Genomic DNA, 21894 nt, shown 5'->3' on the forward strand with positions numbered 1-21894 from the left:
CCGCGGACTCCCGCTCGGCCGCCGCAGCGGGAGGGGCGCCTGCCGGGATCCCCGCGCCCTGCTCCCGCCCTTACGTAACTGCGTTTCCGGACCCAGGGACCCGCGGTCCGGGACGCAGGCTCTGCCCGCCCGGGTGGCCCTGCGGTCGCCGCCACGGCCCTACGCGCCCCCTTCCAGGCGGGGGTCGAGGAACTTCCTTCTGCCTCTGGTCTTCCGCGGCTCTGTCGGGCTCAGGTTCCTGCTCGCTCTCATCTCTCGGTGCTCCTCTCTCGTCTGTGTGTGGCCCGGTCGCTCACTGTCTGTTCTCACCATTCCCCAAGAGTTGTCTCGCCCTCACTTACACTTTTCGGCAGGCCCCACCTCTTTGGGGTAGGACAGACCCCTCCCCTCCAGCAAGTTGGAGGCGGGGACTGGTCCCGATAGACCCCAGCCCGGGCTCGCCCGGAAGGGGCAGGGAAGGACTGTATTGGTGGGGTAGAGAAAGGTTGTTCCGGAACCTATAGTTTCCTTGGAAGCAGGGAGGGGCTGCATGTGACCCCTCAAGTTCCTGAGCTAGGGTGGAAAGCTGCCCCTGGACCCCTTTTCTCAAGGAGGAGGCTTGGAGAGAGCCTGGCTGGGTTGGTCCCTGGGGCAGCTGGGAGACCCTGTGAGAGATGCAGGATGCCAAGTCAGGGTCAGGTCCTCCGCTACTGAAGGGCGAGGCAGGGGCCGGCGCACTGGTACAGCTCTCCCCTTCAGTAAGCTCCTCACTTGTACCCTAGTTACAGGCCTGGTGGACTGTGTGGCGGGAGGATGGCGTGGGGAGGGACCCATGGGGGGACCAGAGAGACTTACACGAGGGCGAGGGTAGGGAGGTGGAGATAGACGTGACAGACTGTCTTACTAAGGAGCATCTACTGAGGCCACTCCTTGCCATCAAGGCCCTCCTGAGAGTCAGAGAGACAGACCTCAGAAATAACTTCTGTACCCTGCAGATTCTGGTGCCTGCTGCTGTCAGGGGCATGTAAATAAGATGATTTAGCAGTTGTGAGGTGCGAATTATTAACTCTGACTAGGCATGGGGGAGGGGAGGCTGTGGAAGGATGTGGAAGGTCTGAGAAGAAAGGAAACCAGAAACTGTAAGGATCAGACAGGGAGGAGAAAAGGAGGGAGGGAAACATCAGTGCTCTGTAGCTTTGCATGCAGCAGAACTGGGTTTGAATCCTTGCTCTGCCACATCCGTGCTGTGTGACCTTGCATGAGTTGCTTCACCTCTCCGAGCTCCAGGTTTCTCTGTAGTCAATAATCTCTACCCGACAGGCCTTAGCAAAATCAAATGAGGCACTAAAATGACCAGAATGGTAACTGAAAGTCTGAAAGCAGGCCAGCAGGATGTTTTAAAAAGGGAATGGAGCAGGGAAGCCCAGAGGTTTCCCTTGGGTGTATACAAGAGAATCAGGCAGGGCTGCTAGGTCACAGCTACATGGGGCATGGGTGGAGCACCTGGGTGGCACTCAGTGAAGTGAGGAGGCCCCATGCCTACTGTCTCCTGATCAGCCCATCGCTGCACCAGCTGGGCCTCCCTCTGTAGATCCCAAGTGCCAATAGAAGCTCTTGGGTATCCCAAGTTGCCCCACCCTCTAGACCAGGAGGTGGGGCCCTGGCAGGGCAGGGCCAGAACCCTCTCTGCAGAGTGGACCCTGGCCAGGAGCCTGGCTGGCTGTGCTGAGCACAAACATCCCATTCTGGCTGGGAAGATGCTGACGCTGTGCAGGCCCTGTGGAGGCCCAGAGCTCTGTCAGCTGGAGCCAGACCCAGCTAGGGGCACCCGGGCTACAGGGTGAGACGGAGTCTGGGGTGGGAGGGAGAAGGGAGATGCAAGGAGACAATCCTGGAGGGGACTTATTGTGAAGTGGGAAACCAGAGAATAACTTCATCTGATTATTCCCAAGTCTTTCCTGAGCACCTCCTGTGTGCTATATACAGGTTTGCCGCCACAGAGCTGAAGAAAATACTATCAAAGGGCTCACCATAGAGGTCCCAGTGGCCTGAGATTTGTTAGGTTTCAGAATGGCTCTGTAGGACAGTCCCTTCTGTGTGGGGTCAGAATTTCTCCAGTGCTTAAGATTCTGAGATTTACTAATGGAATTGAGATTCTACCCATTTATAGTCTGTGAGCCAGGCACTTTTCTCTGTGGGTCTCAATTTCCCTTTTTGTGAAATGGGGAAAGAAGATCGAACTTAGAGTCTCTGTTGATGTTCTAGCATCCATTACTATCACCTTGAGACCTGATTTGGAATTGTCTATTACCTGCCCTTATCCCATGTGAGGGGATGGGATGGGGCAAGATCAAGGTAAGGTGTGATGAGCCCACAAGTCATTTGGGCAGGGGAGTTGAACTCAGGGCTTTTGCACTGAACTATGTCCCCATGCCCCACTCCCTGCTTTTAAAATTTTAGACAAGGTCTTGCTGAAATTCTCCTGGCAATTGTCCTGCCTCAGCCTCCCAGAGTGCTGAGATTAGAGGCATATGCCATCATGTCCAGCTCACAAATCTTTTTTTTTTTTTTTTTTTTTGGTTTTTCTCCGGTACCGGGAACTGAACTCACGACCTTGCGCTTGCCAGGCAGGTGCTTTGCCGCTGAGCTAAATCCCCAGCCCCCAGCTCACAAATCTTATTCTTGGCCTGTGCTCTGTAATTATAACTAGGAACTAGCCTCTGTTTATTTATTTATTTACCCACCTACTCATGCATGTGTGTGTGTGGTGCTGGGATCCAACCCAATCTCAGGCATTCAAGGCAAATGCCTTACCACTGAGCTACACCTCTAACCTGAGTCATTCCCTCTTAAGCTCTTTCTATGAAGGCAAGGTATGATGGTGCATGCTTGTAATCTCAGCAACTTGGGAGGCTGAGGCAGGAGGATTGTGAGTTTGAGGCCAGCCTAGGTGATTTAGCAAGATCGTATCTCAGAATATAAAAAGGCTAGGGGTGTAGCTCAGTGGTAGAAGAAATACTTGCTTAGCATGCTTGAGGCCTGGGTTCAATCCCTAGCATGCGGGGTGGGCGGAGGGGCGCGGCGCTGGAGGAAGGAATCTAGTCAGGTGCTAGCTGGATCCTAGCTTGACTACTTAACTAGGGCTGGAGTTGTGCAAAGACAATCCTAAGGACACACAGAGAAGTCCCTTTGCCTCACTGTCCTCCTCTGCAGGATGAGAACAGTAATAATTTCACTTGTGCCCATGCCCTGGGTGCTGTGAAGGTCAAAGATGAGGCATTTGGAAAATCATAGAAGAGTATGGTTTCTGGTTATTTTTCAGTCCAAGGCTTCAGTTCTGAGACAGCCGCTCTGTTGAGATGCTTTATGGTGGGGATGTGCTTGCTGGAGAGAGCCCTGAAAGGGTCACTGCCATTCACTGAGTAATTACCTTGCAGCAGGCTTTGCGCTCACACTTCCCACTATCTCATTTGGCCCCTCTAACACCCTTGTCAGGTAGGTGGTGGCCTCACCTATGCTGTAGCCCCCCATAATAATGGTAGCTAACAGTTACAGACAGCTCATTTTTTGCCAAACATTGTTCAGAATATTTTTTTATATATGAACTCATGTAATCCTCACACTAATCCTGTGAGGTGGATAGTCATACTATCTCCATTTTACAGGTGAGTTAATGAGGAATGGAGATGTTTAAAAAAAAAAAAAAGGCCCAACTCACAAATAATTGAGCTGTAAATGATAGAGCCATGATTTTTTTTTTCCTTCTGGTACCGGGAATTGAACTCATGATCTTGCGCTTGCGAGGCAGATGCTGTGCCGCTGAGCTAAATCCCCAGCCCCTAGAGCCAAGATTTGAACTTGAGCTCTGAAGTCTCCTCCTTGAAGCACTCATCAACACAGTTGTCATTCCGGAACTGCTTGTGTGATTACTTTCTCACTGCATTGCAGGCTCATAAGGGCAGGGAGAGATGTGTCTTTTTCAGACTATGTCTTGTCTAACACCTGATCCACAGTAGGTCCGAGTGAATGTCAATTCCCAGGGACTCTGGTGCCTCCAGGGAGCTGGGCCCTGTGAGGCCTGATGAGCACAGTGTGGATTATCAGATTACTGCTGCCTGGGAGGGTGCCCAGGAGAGCACAGAGGTAGAGGGAGATCCTGGCAGAAGAGGGGGCCCCAAGAGCTTGTTCATTGGTTTTGCTGTGAGTCTCACTGCTGTGCTTTGCTTCCATGTGCTGCTACGGCGATGGCTCCATGGCGTCTCTCTGACTGGCTGCGTGACTCCATCGGCTGCTTCTGGGTGAGTACAAGTTTGACTTATGTAGACTCTAATGCATATCCGATGGCTCTGAGGCCACTAGGAGATGTAAGGAGAGGCCAGGGTTGGAGGCCAAAGTGCTGAGCAAAGGCACTCTGTGAAGTTAGGATCCTACCGAAAGCAGGGCTGCGACCTCTGCATGCTTAACACATTGGTCGTGGTTGTGGGGGTCACGTGATATAGTGTAAAGGGCTCAGGGGCAGAGAGCCTGGGATAGAATCCTTGTTTTGTCGCTTACAGATGGTTGGCTGTTTGCATCTCAGTTTCACATCTGTACAGTGAGAATATTAATGCCTTCCAGACACAAGTACGGCCTCTCTCTGACTGGCTGTATATCTGTTCCTTTACTCATATAAGTACCACGAGGGCAGGCACTGTGTTTATGTTACAGTGCTGTGTCTCTGGCACCTAGAATATGGAGTAGTTGTTCACTGAATATTTCTGAATGGATGAAGATATGTTTTGAGCATCTACTGTGTACCTATCAATGTGTTTGTGTTGGATTAAATGGCTAACAGATATAAGGTACCCAGCATCATAGGAGCTCAGCGAATGTCAGACCTCTGTTAGACTGAGTTGGTTAGAGGCTGTTAAAGTGGGCTGTGGGTTTTCTGAACCAAGTGAGGGACCATGTACCACACAGGTGTTAATCAGCAGAGAGAGGGACCTAGGCCACTACAGCTCTTGAGGAAGGAGCAGCAGAACCGTTAGCTTTCATCAGAAGAAAAGGGCATGCCAGGTGTGGTAGGACTCACCTGTAATCCCAGCACTCAAGAGGTTGTTGTGGGGTAGGGGATTGCTGTGAGATCCAGGCCAGCCTAGGCTACATAGTGAGATCATGTTTCAAAAAGAAAAAAGGGCTGGGGATGTAGCACAGTGATACAGCACTTGCTTAGCACATGGGAGGCCCTGGGTTTGGTCCCCAGTTCTGCAAAAAACAAGAGAGAGAGACATGTAGTTGAGAGGGGTGAGGAATGACTTGTCTTCCCAATACAGCTGCTTTCTTAGCCAGATGACCTTGCACAACTCATGAAACTGTCTGGGTCTTGGAGATCTCATCCGAGACGTACATATCACAACACTTTCCCCATGGTCCACTTGGCTTCCTCCAGTCTTGGGCTTATTCTGGGAGGGGACTAAGTAATTTAAAAAATTTTTTAAAAATTAAAAAAAAATCTTTTTGAGACAGGGTTTCGCTATGTAGTTCAGGGTGGCCTTGAACTCACTTTGTGGCCCAGGACAGCCTCAAACTGGCCAGCCTGTCTAGTGCTGGTATTACAGGCTTGCACCACCACGCCTGGCAGGACTAAGTAAAATGTCCATCTTTTTGGCACCTTTCTCCCGCTTTTAGCTTCCTGTCTATCTGGGACTAGATCTAGGAGTGAGGAGCCCTTGAACTCCCCAGCAGATTGCCCAGGCCTTTGGGATACGGGTTGGGCTGTGCGTGCTATGAATGTAGCTGAGCAGAGCTTCCAGCTCAGCTGCCCTTTTGCGGGGTAACTTGGTCTAGTAATCCATCTACTCTGCCTAGACTGCCTCACCTGTAAAATAGGGTTAATGAAGGATACTTCCATGGAGAATTGTTTAATCAGAACATGATCTGAATGGACTATGGTCATACTACTATTTGGCTGTGGTTGAAGAGGCTCCAGGGAGGAACTGTATCCACCTAGGCTATGGATCCTGAGACACTGTCGTCATCATAGGTGTTACTGCCATTTATCACACGTGTCCTGTCTCTGGGGTGGCTGTTATATGCTGTTTTAGACACATGTCTTTCAGTGACACTCTGAGCTAGGCATTGTCACTGCTACTTTATGGATGAAGGAACTGCACTGGGTGATTAAGTGAGTTACAGTTATTTATGAGATAGGGGGAGGTGGGGCTCAGATCCAATTCTGCTGATCCTAAGTTCCAGATTCTTAGTGTGAAACTCTCTTGTCTCCCCCAAGCAGGCAAAAGTACACAGCAGTCCTCTTATGCCTCTTCAGTGCCAGCACAGCACTGGTGGGAGCTACTGGGGTGTTTGTTGGATAAACACACATACACACACACACTGCTCACCACCCGCAGCTTGGTGCTCTGAGTTTTGAAGAGGGAGATAACAGAAAGCAGAAGACTGGACAGTGTAGTGGTTGAGGATCAGACAGACCCAGTGAATCTAATATGTTACTAGTTGTGGGACCATCGATAACATTCATAACTTCTTGGAACCTCAGTTTCCTTATCTATAAAATAAAGATAATAAAAGAACCTACCTACCTCCTAGGGTTCTTGTGAGGGTTACTGAGGCCTGAGCAGCCAATAAATGGTAGTAATGATTGTGATTATAATTATGAGCATTATTCTGGGATTACAAAGATGTCCCTCTTGGGACAGTGGAAATCAGGTCGGGGAAAAGAAGTGCTGGGACTGGTGGACAGCAACCTCAGATAGTTGACAGGTTCTGAAAGGTGCCTGCAGGGTGAAGAAAGTGAGTGGCCCATGGAAATAGCAATCTAACTTCCTTTCCTGGTCATCTGCTTTTACTCATGCCCACTCTGTGCCAGGCCCCATGCTGTCATGGGGTCCAGAGGTGAATCTGTGTATTTCTGTCCCCTGTCTCCCTAGAGAGCTCCGAGTGTAGCGGGGAGAAGGACCTAGAAACCACGAACTGTACTTTTGACTGAGGCACTGAAGTGTGACTAGATGTTCTTAGGCAGCATCTGGGAGAAGGGACGTTCTTGAGGGAAGGAACTGCATGTGCCGAGGCACGGAGCCGTGGCCTGCACTGTGGGAAAAAGTGCAGCTGGAGAGACAGGCTCAGGAGGGCTGGGGGGACTTGACCCACGGGCAGTGGGGAACCACTGGATATACTGAGCATGGAAGAGCAGGTGCAGGGGCGGGGGCCACTGTGTAGGTGAGGAATGCTGAACGTTGGGCCTAGGACTGGGCCATGAAGTGGGGGTGAGAAGGAAGTACAGGTGGATATGAGGTCTGTCTAGGAGGCAGAGCCAGGAGGAAGTGATAATGGACGGCAGCAGGCAGGAGAGACAGAGGTGAGAGTAAGACCATGGCATCTGGCGTGACTGGGCCCACTGGCTGAGGGGTCTGTCTGGGAGGTGAAGCCAGAGCTGGGTTAGCGTTGGCAAAAGCCACTCATCTGCTCCTTGCCATCAACTGTCCTGCGTGCCAGCTGTGTCTGGGCTGGACACTGGGGCAAGGCTTTTGGCCCCTGTCTGAGGGATCCCTTGTGGTGCCCCGGGGGTGTCCAGCAGGGAGGACAGCTCTTTGAGGTCAGGTCCTGGCAGGGGACTGCATGGCACAGAGGAGCCCTGGGTTTTAGGCCTATCAACTAGAGTCACTGAATGTCTGTGTGATTTCAGCAGTCACTCCCTCGCTCTCGCCCTCCTTTGCCTTGAGAGTGAAGATACGAAAACCTGTTTTGCCTGCCTCATGGATTGAGTGATAAAATGCAACTAGACAACAAACATTTATTGGCCTGGGCAGGGTTCTGGGGGCACAAAGCTGACTCACACAGGTTTCTCCCTGTCAGGTGCACAGTGAGCCCAGGGAACGGGTGGTTAACTCCTTCTAGGTATTGGGAAAAGAGAGCGAAGATGGAATTTGAAGGACAGACATAAGCTCTTTAGGTGGGCAATGCAGGGAACAACCTTTTCAGCACAGGGCAGCACGTGAGAAGGCTCGGGCCTACCTGTTGTGCTCAGGGTGCGTAAGCGCTGTGGTTTGGTTCGGATGGAGCAGAAAGGGAGAGGCGGTGTTGGGAGATGAAGCTGCCCAGGGAAGAAGGGTGTGCCATGCAGGGGTGAGGATGGCCCCTGGCTCCCCTCTTCCTCCTGAGCCCTCATGGCTGCCTGCTGTGCTCCCTTAGGAGACTGTCAGGGCCCTTCCCCCACCCGTCCCGCATATGCCTGCCTTTCCCTTTCCACCCCAGCCCAACCAGACGCAGAGGTCCCCTCTCTCACAAGTCAACAACCTGGGCTTCCTGCTGGCTCTGCCACTCACCAGCAGCGTGGCCTTCAGTCACTCCCTTGCCTTTTCTGCACCTCAGTTTCCCCTCAGTAAAGTGGGGATGGCAGGCTTTCATCACAGGGAAGGGCAAGCCTTCGGTGAGGTAACCCCTGCAGATGGCCTGGCCCAGTGCCTGTGTGTAATGTGCACCCGTAAACAGGAGCTCTAATTAAATCATTATCTGGACTCCCTCATCTCCTCAGCCCCACCCACTGCTTCCCCTGCCTCTCCTTGCAGCCAGCCCTGGCCAACAGAGGAAGGAAAAGATTAAGAAACAAGCCCAAGTCTCCAGAGGGGTCTTGGCCCACTGCCGGCGCCCCTCCTGTCCCTTGCTCCCCTGGGCCTCAAACCCAAGACTCTCAGTCCTGAGGCTGGGGCACCTTCCCACCAACTACCCTAGGGGAACCCTCCCTGGTTGGGGGCCAAAGCCAGCAGCTGCCCGGAAACAGGGACACATATTTGGAAAATTTATAGCTTTATTTTTTTTCCCCTGGAAGTTGATAATCAGGCTCTTTTTTCTGGGCTCAGGAGAAGACTAAGTGTGATGTCCTGTGTCTCTGCTGGCTCTGTGGCCAGGGCAGGGATGGAGCCCTGGGTTTCTTGGATCGTACAATAGAGGCTGGTCACCAAGTCCCTTTAGGCACAGATGTGGGAACTTCAGATAAGAGTGGGCAGCCGGTGGCACAAGGTTACTCAGTAGGAGTCCAGGTCTCTGGCTGCTTTTTGCTCCGTCCTGTGAATGGGTGTAGTGTGGTGACCTCGGCTGTCACTTTACCGCTTTGAGCCTCAGTTTCCTGCAGTGTAGAATGAGGCTGACTTTGATGTGTGGACTGGCAACAGGAGATAAAGCACTGAGTGAGTCCTCAAGAGTAGTTACTGTAACAGCTGCCTCTTAAAAACCTCTGCCCCATCCTTTCCCAGGGTAGGAATTTAAAATATTTGATATAGTTTCTCACTGAACACCTGATAAACCTGTTTGAAAACTAGAGGCTCAGCACCTTTTCCTCTCTCAGTTGGCTGGGACACTCCAGCCTCACCCAAGACATTTGTCCTTCTGCGGGCTCCTCTGACTGGTTGCCACCTCAAGCACTTTGGAACAGCTGAGCATAGGAAAGGTCTTGTACTACTCAGGCCTAGGCCAAGGGGACAGAGGCAGACTGTGAGCTCCTCTTACCTCCAAGTCCAGACTAGAACAACGTGAAGACTTCTGCAGAGACTAGGAAATAGCCTAAAAGAGAGAATCTGGCCCCAAATCCAAGATGGAGCAGAGCAGGAGGAACCCCGGCCCCTCCTGCTCTTCCCATTGCAAGTGATTACACAAGTGAATCAGCTGCCTCCCTGAGCCTCTGTTTTTGGATTTATAAAATGAAGAGGGTGGGTTGGTGTCAGCGGTTTCTGCTGATACTGTAGGATCAGATACTCCAGGCGTGGTGGCACATGTGTGTAATCGCAGCACTTGGGAGGCTGAAGCAGAAGGATTGTGAGTCTGAGGCCAGCCTAGGCTACAAAGCGAGACCTTGTCTCAAACAGCAACAACAATAAAAGTAGGGGTCTGGGAGCTGAGAGGCTTCAGTTTAAATTTCAGCTTCATCACTATCAGCTGCAGGATCTTTAACAAGTTGCTTTGCTTTAGTGAGCTTCAGTTCTCTGACTTACAAAATGGGAAAAATACAGAATTCTCCTTACAGAATTAAGAACTGATTAGATCATTTGTGTTGTGAGTCCATTGCTGACACACTGGAAGTGTTACTGTTGTTAGTCTGTGGTCAGTAGAGACAATAAGAAGAAAATCAGTCAGAAAACAGTTCATTGAGCAGGCTGGGTGTTTCCGCTAGACAGCATTCATCCACTTAGCTAATGTTTAGGATTTTGTTAGTCCAGAGAAAAGGGGAGCAGAAAGGCAACAGAAAACTGGGGTCAGACAGACATGTTCGCTTCAGCTGTGTGATGAGGTCATTATTTCTTTGGGTCTCACTCCCTCATGTATAAATGGTGAGAATAGTGAGCAAAATGGTACCTCCAGAGTGGTTCTGAGTTTAAGAACTAAGTACACAGTGGGCCATCAGTTTGTATCTGATCTCTCCCCACACCCTTCCTCTGATGATGGCGGGATGTATAATCTCAGGCAAGTCTTTGAACACCTTCACAAACTTCTACCCCAGGGACTTTGCACTTGCTGGTTCTTTGGCCTGGAACACTCTGCTTTCTACAATGCTTTCTTGGCTTATTGTCTCATCTCTAAATTTTTTGTTTAAATGACATGTTCTTAGGAAAGTCTTTTCTTACTATTCTGGTTAAAATTGTAACAACCTTCCTTCCCCAAGCCCTGGCATCTTCTGATTATTATAATTCACATATAACTCCCTAACCATCTTCTCTGATTATTTTTCTCCGTAGTAATAGCACGTATTACCCTTTGACATGCTATATTTTATTATTTGTTTATTGTCTATCTTTCCCCACCTACTGGACTGTAATGTTAATGGTGGCGATTTTTGTCTTTCTTATTCAGTGTTACATCTGTTGTACCTACAGTAGTGTGCATGGTGTATAGGTGCCTAATAAATATTTGTGGAGTGGATTAGTGAATAACCGAAGCCTTTTCCCCCTTCTGGATTTAGCACTGTGCTGAGCACACAGTGTATTCTCAGTGAATGATTGTATGACAGTATGTTCGGACTGTAAGGAGAAAGTGAGTGGTCATCACTCTTTCCATTTGTCAGCTGATACTTTGATTGGTATTTTCTGCCAGGGCATCAGTTTCAGTTGGAGCGCCCGAATCTTTTGTTCCCAAGCCTGAGTTATGCAGAATTTCTAGCTGGGGCTCTTTGGCTGTTGGGCCCATAACAGTTATTATGTCATTATTGCTAATTAGTACTTAGGCCCAGACTATCAAGCTTTTTATTTTTCAGCAGAAATCACAGCCAAGAAGAGCTGAGCTAGCTAGGGGGCGCCAAGGCCTAGAGCAGCTTCCTCAGGAGCACTCTCCTTCCCAGCTGCCACTTAGGGGGATGGAAGCAGAGGTACCCAAAACCAAGGATACATGGGTCACCAGCTCAGCTGCTGTCTTCCCCCAGACAGTCTCCTGCAAAAGTTTTCTCACATACCTTCTGCCCTCTGTGCCTGCCTGGTGTGGTGTGGGCTCCAAGGGAGTAGACAGAGAAATTTTAAGTGTCCAGGGAACAGAGGCACTTCATGATACTCAGGTTTGAGCATTATGGGTAGAGGAAACAGCACTGGGTTTAAGACCAGCAGCATGGATTTAAGTCCCTCCTTAGCTGCTGGCTTGCTGGGTGATCTTAGGCATATCAGTACCTCTTGCTGGGCCTCAACTTTCCCATCTGTCAAACAGCGATAAAGATGCCTGCTTGGCCTCCCAGGAGAAGAGAGACAAGGCAGATTAAGAGATTGAGTTCTAGAGTCAGACATACCTGACTTCCCAACTATACTCCTTTCTAGCTATGTGATAGTGGGCAAATTATTTTACTTCTCTGAATTAGTTTCCAAAACTAGAAAATGGGGTTAAAATACTTGTACCCACCAACAAGGTACAGATTGTGAAATTTAATATGAGACTGTAGATGAAATATCTAGGCACATATCCAATGCCCTGGGCATTTTTGCTCATATTATTATACTGAGCATCATGAAAATAAATGCAACTGTAAATTATAAAAATAGTACTAGCAATAGGGCCACACAGATGTAGGTTTGAATCCAAATTCTGAAACTTATAAGCTGAGTGATCTTGGGCAAGTTTTTTACTTCTCTGAGATTCTCTTTCCTCATCTAGAAAATGGGAATTATTTTCTCAGTGGGCTCTTGTGGAGGTTCAGAAACATACTGCATATAAGGCATCTGGCATTGAGTTTGGTATATGTCATTCCCATTTTACAGATAAGGAAGGGAGGGGAAGTGACTTGCCTGAAATCACACAGCGGCTCTGTGCTGGAGCTTTGTTTGAACAAAGGTTCCCTCATCTTAACACTCACACATTTTTTATGTCTTCCTGCCATCGCCCATACAGGGGATGATGATGAGGACAGTTATTATAGTACCTCTGGACTCCCCTATTCATGCTGGGATCTCCAGGACCTGTACACAGGCAGTGCTCATTAAATGTGAAGAAAGGGAGAAATCACTGTGTCTTCACTTACAGGGGGGTTTTTGCCTTAAGTTGAGGATTCTTTCCACTTAGTTGATAACAGATTTAAAGTAAAAATCATACTTTGTAACCTACAGAACCTTTTTATACACTCCATAGAATTCAACCCTTCTGGTAAACCTTTGAGACAGCTTGGGTAGGCACAATGGCCTCCATTTGATTGGTGAAATGGAAGCCCAGATGGCATATTGTGACTCTCCATTCATGTGTTGAATCCCTAACCCCCAGTGTGATGGTGTTTGGAAATGGAGCCTTTGGGGGATAATTAGGGTGAGATGAGATTATAGAGGTGGGACCCTCATGATAGGATTAGTGCCTTTATAAGAAGAGATACCAAGCCAAGTCTTCGTAGTTCACACCTGTAATCCCAGCACTCTGAGAAGCTGAGGCAGGAGGATTGCAAGTTCAAGCCCAGCCTGGGGCACATAGCAAGCTCCTGTCTCAAAACGAAAAAGAAAAAAAGGGTTGGGCTGGGGATATAAATAGCTCAGTGCAAATCTCCAGTAATACACACACACACACACACACACACACACACACACACAGAGACAGACACCGGAAAGCTCACTGTCTCTTTGCCGTATTTGGACAGTCAGGTGGCTGTCTGGAAGCTAGAAAGAACCTGAGTATATTTGCATACTGATCTTGGATTTCCAGCCTTTAGCACTTTGAGAATATAAATTCTGTTGTTAAAGCCACCCAGTTTATGCTTTAATTAATTTTATTTTTTTTAGTGCGTGTATGCACACATGCCTGTGTGCTGCGTATTGAACTTGGCCTCACACGTGCTAGATAAGCTCTTCACCATGTACCTACAGCTTCTGCCCCTGTGACACTGTTATGTCAAGTGAGGTGATGGAGGGTAGGTGACTTGCCCAGAGTCACATATTAAATTTAAGGCAAATTGACAGTTGTTACTTATTTGTAGCCTCTCTTATCATTTATTTCTTTCCCACTGAAATGCCACCAGCCCCTGGAAGGCTTGGATATCGAGCTGAGCTGAATGTTAGCTGGGCAGCTCAGGAGCTGTCCTCTCACGACAGCTGTGGAAGGTCTTGGGGCAAGTTAAACCTGGCCATTTCTGGGTAACGAATCCCCTCTGCTTCCCTTTATCTTTCCCTCTGCTCTCCCAGATGAAGGCTGGGCCGGGCTGACTTTACCACTTTCACAAGGGCCTTGCAGGTGGCACCTGGCTTCTCTCTCTCTCTCTCGGGAAACCCTCTAGGACAGTGGTGGTGACCTCTGGCACTTGTGCTGCAGCAGGCTGTTTGCATCATCGAAAGCTCTAAAAGGTTCAGCATCACTGCTCTGGGACTTGAGACTTCCCTGCCCTAGGGAAAGAGATTTAGGTGGTTAAGCATGAGCCGGAGGCTTTGCTGGATCAGGGTCACTGGGCTCCCTCCAGCTGGCGAGGGAGTGTTGGTGATGGGGAGGGTGACAGAAGGCCAGATCCTAAGGTCCTTCTTTGGATGTCCCACAATTAGAAGCAGGCACAACAGCTTTTTCCTGGGGTCTTGGGACAGATGTCAGTGTTGCCCACTCATGTCATTTCCAAAGTGCTTTCCCAAGAGGGATAGCAGAGCGGTATCAACACGAGGTTGTGTAGCACCAGACAGGCCTAGTTTAAGCTCTGTATCGTTAGGCAAATCAACCTAACATTCAAAGCTGTGATTTCTCCAAGTGTAATTGAAACTAAAAATAGTTTGTAGGATTGCTATGAGGCTAAATGCAATAATGCATATAAAGCACCCTGGGGTCTTACTATGTGCCTAGCATGTAGTAAATACCTCATAAATGTAGTTCTTACTACCTTTAGATTTTCTTTTTCAGTACTGGGGATCAAATGCAGGGCCTTGCACATACTCATTCTACCTCTGAGCTACATGCCCACCTCCAGTTGTTACTATTTTTAACAGTAAATTATCTTTATAGTCTCCTCCAGCTCAGATATTCCTAGGTGTTATGGTTGTAGGATTTATCTTGGTCTCTAGCTTTGGAGAATAACTGTAGCTTGATTCAAAGCCTTTGAGGTTGCGAACAGAATCTTATAGTAAAAGTTGGAAGATCTGAGTTTTAGTTTGGGCCCTGCTACCACTGTATTGTGTGACTGTGGGCAAATGCCTTCCAGTCTCTGGATTCCCCATTTTTTTTTTTTTTTTTGGTGCATGTATAGACAGGGTCTCGCTATGTAGTTCAGGATGGCCTCAAACTTGGGGCAATCCTCTTGCCTCACCCTCCCAGAGTGCTGGGACTACAGGCATGTGTCACCATGCCTAGTTCCCTGTTTAAAAGTCAGCAACTTGGGCTTCATGATCTCTAAGGGCCTGACCAGTTTTAACATTTGGTGAATTTAAAGGATTAAAGGAATGTCTTTACCAATTATCCATTGGATCTTTTTTTACAATTTCAACTTTCTTCCTTACTGGTTCTTCTTCCTTGGAGTATCTCCTTGAAAACCCCAGTGTATCAATTTTAAGCACATTTAGTTTTTACCTTTATTGTACACAAAAGTGCCTTAAGAGAATTTTTTTTTTTTTTTTCCCGGTACTGGGAATTGAACTCACGACCTTGCACTTGTCAGGCAGACACTGTGCTGCTGAGCTAAATCCCCACCCCAAGAGAATTTTTGTAAGAGAAGTGCATTCTATCAAAGAGGTCAAAACATGTTCTGTGTTTTCAAATACAAAAGATAAGGTATTGTATAAAAGCACACATTTGTTAATATCTTTTGCCTTTATTGTAAAAGAGGCCAGAACAGGCAGCCTTGTGTGCTTTAATTAAAAATAAAAAATATTGTGTTCACTGCATCCTAAAAAAAAAAAAGAAATAGTTATAATTTAGATAAAAGGATGTTTGTTAAGTATTATTCATAAGAGAAAAATTGTAAGCGACCTAAATGTTCAACAATAGGGTTAACTAAATTATGGAATATCCACTTGACAGTGCTCTTAAAAATGGTGATGCAGATGTTTACAATATATTAAGTGAAAAAAATCAGTTCCCAAACAATATGGTCTAAATTAAAAAAAATACAAACATTAAATTGAGATGTGACATTGCTGACATTTGATCATATTTAACCTAGAAAATCAGCAACTTCATATGATTTTATATATATATATATATATATATACACACACACACACACACACACACACACATATATATGTCAGAAAGTATATCTATAGGAAGAGTTACTAGAAGGGAAGGTTTCCCACCAAAACACTGATGGTAGTTGTTTATGATTGATGGTTTTATGGTGCTTTATGTTTTTACTTAACCATATTCTTTTTTTTTTCTTTTTGGTTTATGATTTTTTTTTATTTTAAAGAGAGTAGTAAAAAAAAAAAAAAAAACAATAGCAGCATACCAACATCACAGACATAAGCAAAACGAAGCAAGAACATTAAAAGCGATACAGGATTTCAGAACAAAATGATAGGAATTAACAGTGGTTATTATATTACATATTGTTATCTTCAACTGCATTGCTCAGTTAACTATATTCTTATTTAACTATATTTTCTAAAACTTTTATGAATAATTCAAATACTCCTAATAAAAATAATCTCCTAGGAAAGTATTCCATTGTGTGACCAGTAATTCTCATCCCCGAATACCTTGTTTATCATCTGTGTTTAAATGCTCTACAGTGATTGCAATTGCATGATTGTGGGCAGGATGGAAAGCCCTCCTCTTTATGCGCTTTTGGTACAGGGTGGTTTTTATACAGTAGGGACTGTTCAGAACACTTTGCTGATGGGCCTAGCTTTTCAAAGCCCTCTTCATCTCTTGCTGCCCTGTACAACCGACAAATGTTTTCCATGAGCCCTATCACTGGGGCTTCAGGCCAGCTGTGTCCCTAATCTGCCCACGTCCCAGATTTGGGTATGGTTCAGGCTCCAACTGTTCCCCCATTCTACCCCCTGTTTCTTTCAATCTCATCTCTTCCAGGTCGTCAGAGCCCTCATCTATCCTCCCTGGCCCTCCTCGCTAATTTTACCATTTAATTTCATCCTTTTGTGTACAGCTGGTGTTTGGTTTTGGTGGGGCTCAGTTTGCAGTGGCAAAGGATTAAGACTCACGCTGTCTTTTTCTTTTTTCTTAGTGCCCTTGACTGCTGTAGGGGCTAACAGGCAGCTAGCAAGGCCTGTATTCCCTAGGAAGAAATAAGAGAGGTGGCGGGGGAAGTAGTGGCAGGCTCAGCTGGCAGGCGGGATAGAGATGGCCTCTAGGGACCCTGTCCTGGGCCTTGGAGCATGACACAGACACCGCCTAAATGTGAGCACGGAGTGGAGCTGTTTCTGCCTAAGAAATTAGCCCCAGAGGTGGTGCTTGGGACGTTTATCCTTGGTACCCAATGGCAGCCTCTGAAAGGTGAGCCAGGACTGGATATCTGGTTTGCAGAAATCTGAGATGGAGTATGGGTACAGGAGTAAGGGTAGTTTTTCTTCTTCAGATTGGGTGATTTATAACCCCAGCCCCTACTATGGAATGGTTCCAGCTATCCTCAGAGATTGAGCACTTACCCTAACAGGTGATGGTGTGTAATTAATAACAAAAATCCCTTATGTGTGTATAGTACTTTACAGTTTATAAAGCCCTTCATCTCCAAGAATTAAAAGCTAACCCTGGCATTCAAGACTGAGATTCTAAAACCTGGGCCAACAGATTTTGGTGTGATAGTGCATGGCACTCTGAGAGTAGTTTGCATCTAGCCTTTTCCTGCTAGCCTGAGACTTCTACTTCTTTTCTTTTCTTTTTTTTTTTTTTTTTTTTTTTTTTTTTTTTTTTTTTTTTTTTTGAGACAGGGTCTCGCTATGCAGTTCAGGCTGGCCTTGAGCTCACTTTGTAGCCCAGGCTGGTCACGAACTCGCAATGATCCTCCTGCCTCAGCTTCCCAAGTGCTGGGATTATAGGCGTGCGCCACCATGCCCAGCACTTCTACTTATTTTCAGGGTGATGATTTTTTTTTTTTTTTGAGACAGAGTCTTGCTATATAGTTTGGGCTGGCCTTAAACTTGTGGCAGTTCTGCCTCAGTCTTGAGTGCTGGGATTATAGGTGTGCACTCCCACACCTGGCCAGGGTGATTATTAAAGCTATACATTCTATGCTTCTAACAAGCATCTTTAAACATTATATTCCATTGGCTAGTACTTCAAGGCATAGACAACACTAAGGTTCATGTATCTGAATTTGGTGGGTAACAGGGAGGTAGTGGAAGTGGTGAGATGCCTGGTGATTGATCTTCAGTATTCATCTTTCATAGTAGCAGATTTTTCTGTCAGATAGGGGAAGGAAGCTTCTGAGGTCCAGAAATGGTACAGCTAGAGCTCCTTGAATCAAAAGCACAGCTGAACTTGAAGACTTGAAGCAGAGGATCAGTGTATTTAGGAATAGGAGTTTTACTCCTGGTACACAGAATGACCCTGGCCAAAGTTACCTGTTTAAGCATCAGTTTGCTTATTTAAAAAATGTGATCAATTCATGTATTTGTTCAATAAATATTATGTGTGCACTGTTCTGAGAGATGAACAAGAGGGACAAAATCCCTGTCCTCTTGAGCTTGAAGTCTTGCCAGTCTACACTGCAACAATGTATTTAAGAGAGACAATAAATAGATAGATAGATAGATAGTAGAAAATCAGTCAGGGTGTTACAAAAGTGCCAGGATTAAAGTAGGGCAGGGGTGCCCGAGTGGAGTTTATTAGTCAAACTCCACTAATAGGTGGTCCTCGGGATTTTGTTTTATTTTATTTTATTTATTTATTTATTTTTGGTTTTTCTCCGGTACCGGGAACCGAACTCACAACCTTGCGCTTGCCAGGCAGGCGCTTTTGCCGCTGAGCTAAATCCCCAGCCCCCGGGATTTTGTTTTAAACAGATATTACCTAACGTGCTCACCTCAGAGCTGACAGCAAGTGTGTGATTAACAGATACATTATTAAATCATCCACTTAAACAGCTCTCAGTCCGTATTTTAGCCTCCAGATAGTAGTAGTAGTAATTAAGGTTCACTGAGATCTGACTGTGTCCTAGGTACTGTTCTAAGCCCTTTACATATTTTAACTAATTTAGTTCTTATAGTAACCATATGAGGTAGGGACTATTATTATCTCTTTTATGGGGTCAGAAACTGAGGCACAGCGAAGGCCATCAGTAAGGGCTGGAGACTGAGCAGTGAACCCAGACAGACTGATTCAGAAGCCGAGTGGAGATGTGAGAGGGCTGTGTAGTGGCATGTGCAGGCTTTGATGTCAGATTGCCTGGCTTCTTATCCTGGCAGGTCTAAGCCTCAGCTTCAGGTTCCTCATTTCTAAGACGAAATACCAGAACCTATTTTACCTTCTGGGTATCTTGTTTAAAACAGCCCTTTTTCTGTTCTGTGGAGCCGAGCTGTTCAGAGATCAGCCCAGGAGGGAGTAGGAAGGGCCAAGGGGGCTCTGAAATTTGTGGAGGGCAATGAGTGCACACTAGGAAATTATCAGAGCAACCCTAAAAATTCATCTGGAGTCTAAATCTTGGAAGCTAGTTTTTTTTTTTTTTTTCTTTTTTAAATGATTTTTATGATTTTGAGCTAGGGCAGAATTAAGGGACTCCTAAATGCAGAAGACAGGTGATGGTGTGGTCTCACTACTTAGCTTACATTTCAAGCCTTACAGAGCTGCCAGGAGAGGTAATACTTTATCGAATGTCGTGGCTGGAAGATGGTCAAGCTAGTAGATGGGGCAACTGAGGCCCGGAGAAGCTGAGTGACCTATCCGAGGTTACTTGGTGCCTTACGAGATAGCCTGTTGGGGAAGTTGGCAGCAGCTTGTATGTGAGTTCCACTTTCCCTGGGGCTTCCAAATTTCAGCCTCTTTACCTTGCCCTCCTCCGGGAGGAAAAGGCCTCACCTGGGCCCCGGGCATTAGCCTTCTTCTTCCCCACGTGGGTGCCGCTGTAGCCTGGAACCCCGGGTGCACACAGGGTTCGACCTGCGCGTGCGCACAGCGGCCAGCCGCTAGCCTTACCCTAGTTCCTTCTCCTCGGCCCTCCTTTGCCATCCTCCGGGAGGTGTGGAGGTGGGGGGACAGGAGAGGAGCCCAATTCGGCCTCAGCCAATGGGCTGACGGGCCGCGGGCCCGGCCCCCTCCTTCCCTCCCGTGCGGTCCAATAGAAATTTACTACAATGTTGTGGCGAGCGGAGGGGGAGGGGCGCGCGGGCGGGCGGGCGGGCTGCGGGCCTCGCCTGCCTCGCCTCGCCTCGCGTAGGAAAGGCGGGAGGGCGCACGCCAGGGCTGCTCGCTCGCTCGCCGGCTCCCCCCCTCTCTCTCTGCCAGTGGGTTTAGTCAGTCAGTCAGCAGCCGGCGGGCCGTCGAGCCGCGGAGGGCCCGAGCCTCGGACTCCGGCGCCGCCTCCTGCCATTGTTCGTCTGGCTGTAGCAGCGACGGGCGCGGGAGCCCGGGCCCGGGAGCTACCGGTGAGGCGGCGGCGGCGCGAGCCAGGGGTGGGGGCGCCGCGTTGTTCCCGAGAGGATGGTCCTGGCGGCCTCGGCGGCGCCGCAGCCTCTTTGTCTCCAGCCCCCCGCAGGCCCCGGGCTGGGGGCGCGGGCTCTCCGGCCGAGGGGCCGCGTCCGCGTGCGGGACTGCCGAGGGCTGGAGCGGGGACGCGGCCTGAGGCGCCAGGGGCGGCAGAAGCAGGGGCAGGGGGCGCGCCGGGGCAGCGCTTCCAAGTTGGGCGCAGGGTGTGTTTCTAACGGGGGAAAATAGGTTCCTTCTGGTCTGCCAGTCATTACACCTTGGCCCGGACCCTCGGGAGGACGGCGGCGCGGGGCTTGCAGGTTCCCGCCGCGAAGGTGTGGGGGCAGCTGCGGAGTGATTTCCGGGCGACGAGGGTGCAGAAGTCCGGCGGCGTCAGAGGTGGAGGGAGTCTCGCAGCGCCTCCAGGCCTTTCCGCCTCGGACACCTGCATCGTTATAAAAAAAAAAAAAAAATCTCCAAATCCGCGGGATCCAACGGTTTCCCCCTTAGTCCGCACAGTTCCCAGGGAGCAAAGGGTTAAATCTGTCCTCTCAGCGTCGTGACCTCCTTTTTCAGTTTGCGCATCTGCCGGCTTGGAAGTATTTCCTCCTGCTTGCTGGGCGGCTGTACCTGTGGAGGGACTGGATCCAGGCTCACCCTCTGAGATTGATCGCCAGGCCTTTATTCCTAGGCGGACCCCCGCCCCCAGGGTCGTTCTCCCCCGGGACGGGCATTCTCTGGCGAGAGAAAGTGATCTCTCGTGGAACAAATTGCTGACGGATTGGTTTCTGGCCACATGATAGCGACTGTCATCCTGTTGTTTCGCAAACTGTACCCTACCACAAATGACTAGTCTGTGCAGACAGCGTTTTTTTAGGCATGTGTTGCTGATTAGGAGGTAGTCCCCCCGCCACCCCTTTCTTCTTTTTTAAGAGATGCAGAGCTGTTTTTAGTAGTCTGATTTCACAGCTGCTATTTTGTTCCTTCTGTTTTTAGGGGAAAATTGCAAAAAATGATTATGTCTTGTGTCTTAGATATTATAGTGGATTTATACTCTCTTCAGGATATACTGTGCTCAATGCTGTTGCTCATTACTGTTTTCTGTATTTGTAGTCCTGGCAAAATTTTTTAGTTGATTTGATCCTTTTAATCAAGGAAGATACACATGTCTTTAATGTGATTCCTCTCACCCTAGTTTTGGTAGTGTGAATTAACCCTTTTTAAGGAAACTTGATAACTCTTTTGTTTTCCTATTCTGTAAATTGAGACAGTGAATTCTTTCCCAGATGTAAAAGTTTTGGTTTAACAGATGAGTTTCTTGGGGTGTTACTTACATGTTCCATGTAGAGTACATAACGGAATATCTGGCACTAAGGACTTATTAAGTGGCAGATTAAAAGATTTGTAAGTGCCTGCCTGGCAAGCGCAAGATCCTGAGTTCAATTTCCGGTACAAAAACAATTTGAACTAAGGATGGTGATGTAGCTCAGTGGTAGAGCACACTGCCCTGGGTTGGATGCCCAACACCCCCAAAAAAGAATAGCTGAACATCAGATTGTCTTAGAATCGAAGTGCTTATTCAGAGTGCTTTCTACAAGAGGCTTATAATTAAGGTAAAACTAGGCATTATTTATATACTTGGGGAAACAAATACAGTGTATTTTGGTTGCTATTAAAAGTAAACTCATCATTGGACCTAACTTCAGTATCCTAACCTTCTGAGTATTCTTTTATTAGCAAAAGCATCCCTTTTTCCTCTGTATAATTGTTTTTTTTTTTTTTTCTCTGTATAATTGAATTCAGGCTTAGACATACATATTTTAAATCTTTAGGCCTCACTCAAATTCTTTCAATATTATACCACTTTATATCAAATGTCTTACATATAAGTTCTTGGCATTATGGCCCAATGTAATTTTT

General features: G+C 47.7%; 1 protein-coding gene across 3 annotated transcripts in view; it reads left to right on the forward strand.

Annotated features, from left to right (window-relative positions):
* Positions 1-21894, forward strand: part of Epb41 (erythrocyte membrane protein band 4.1) — a 193071-nt gene that overhangs the window by 510 nt on the left and 170667 nt on the right. Inside the window, exon 1 of one of the 3 annotated variants that reach the window (XM_013519473.1) lies at positions 4255-4277. The exons of 1 other annotated variant lie outside the window; for it this stretch is intronic. The gene's annotated coding sequence lies outside the window, so the exon portion shown is untranslated. Of the gene's footprint in view, positions 1-4254; positions 4278-19682; positions 19935-21894 lie in introns of those variants that run through there. One more of the 3 variants, XM_005394970.2, reaches the window with a different exon arrangement.

The sequence above is a fragment of the Chinchilla lanigera genome, unplaced genomic scaffold (assembly GCF_000276665.1).
Source record: "Chinchilla lanigera isolate Chin_1 unplaced genomic scaffold, ChiLan1.0 scaffold00051, whole genome shotgun sequence".
Classification (NCBI taxonomy): Eukaryota; Metazoa; Chordata; class Mammalia; order Rodentia; family Chinchillidae; genus Chinchilla; species Chinchilla lanigera.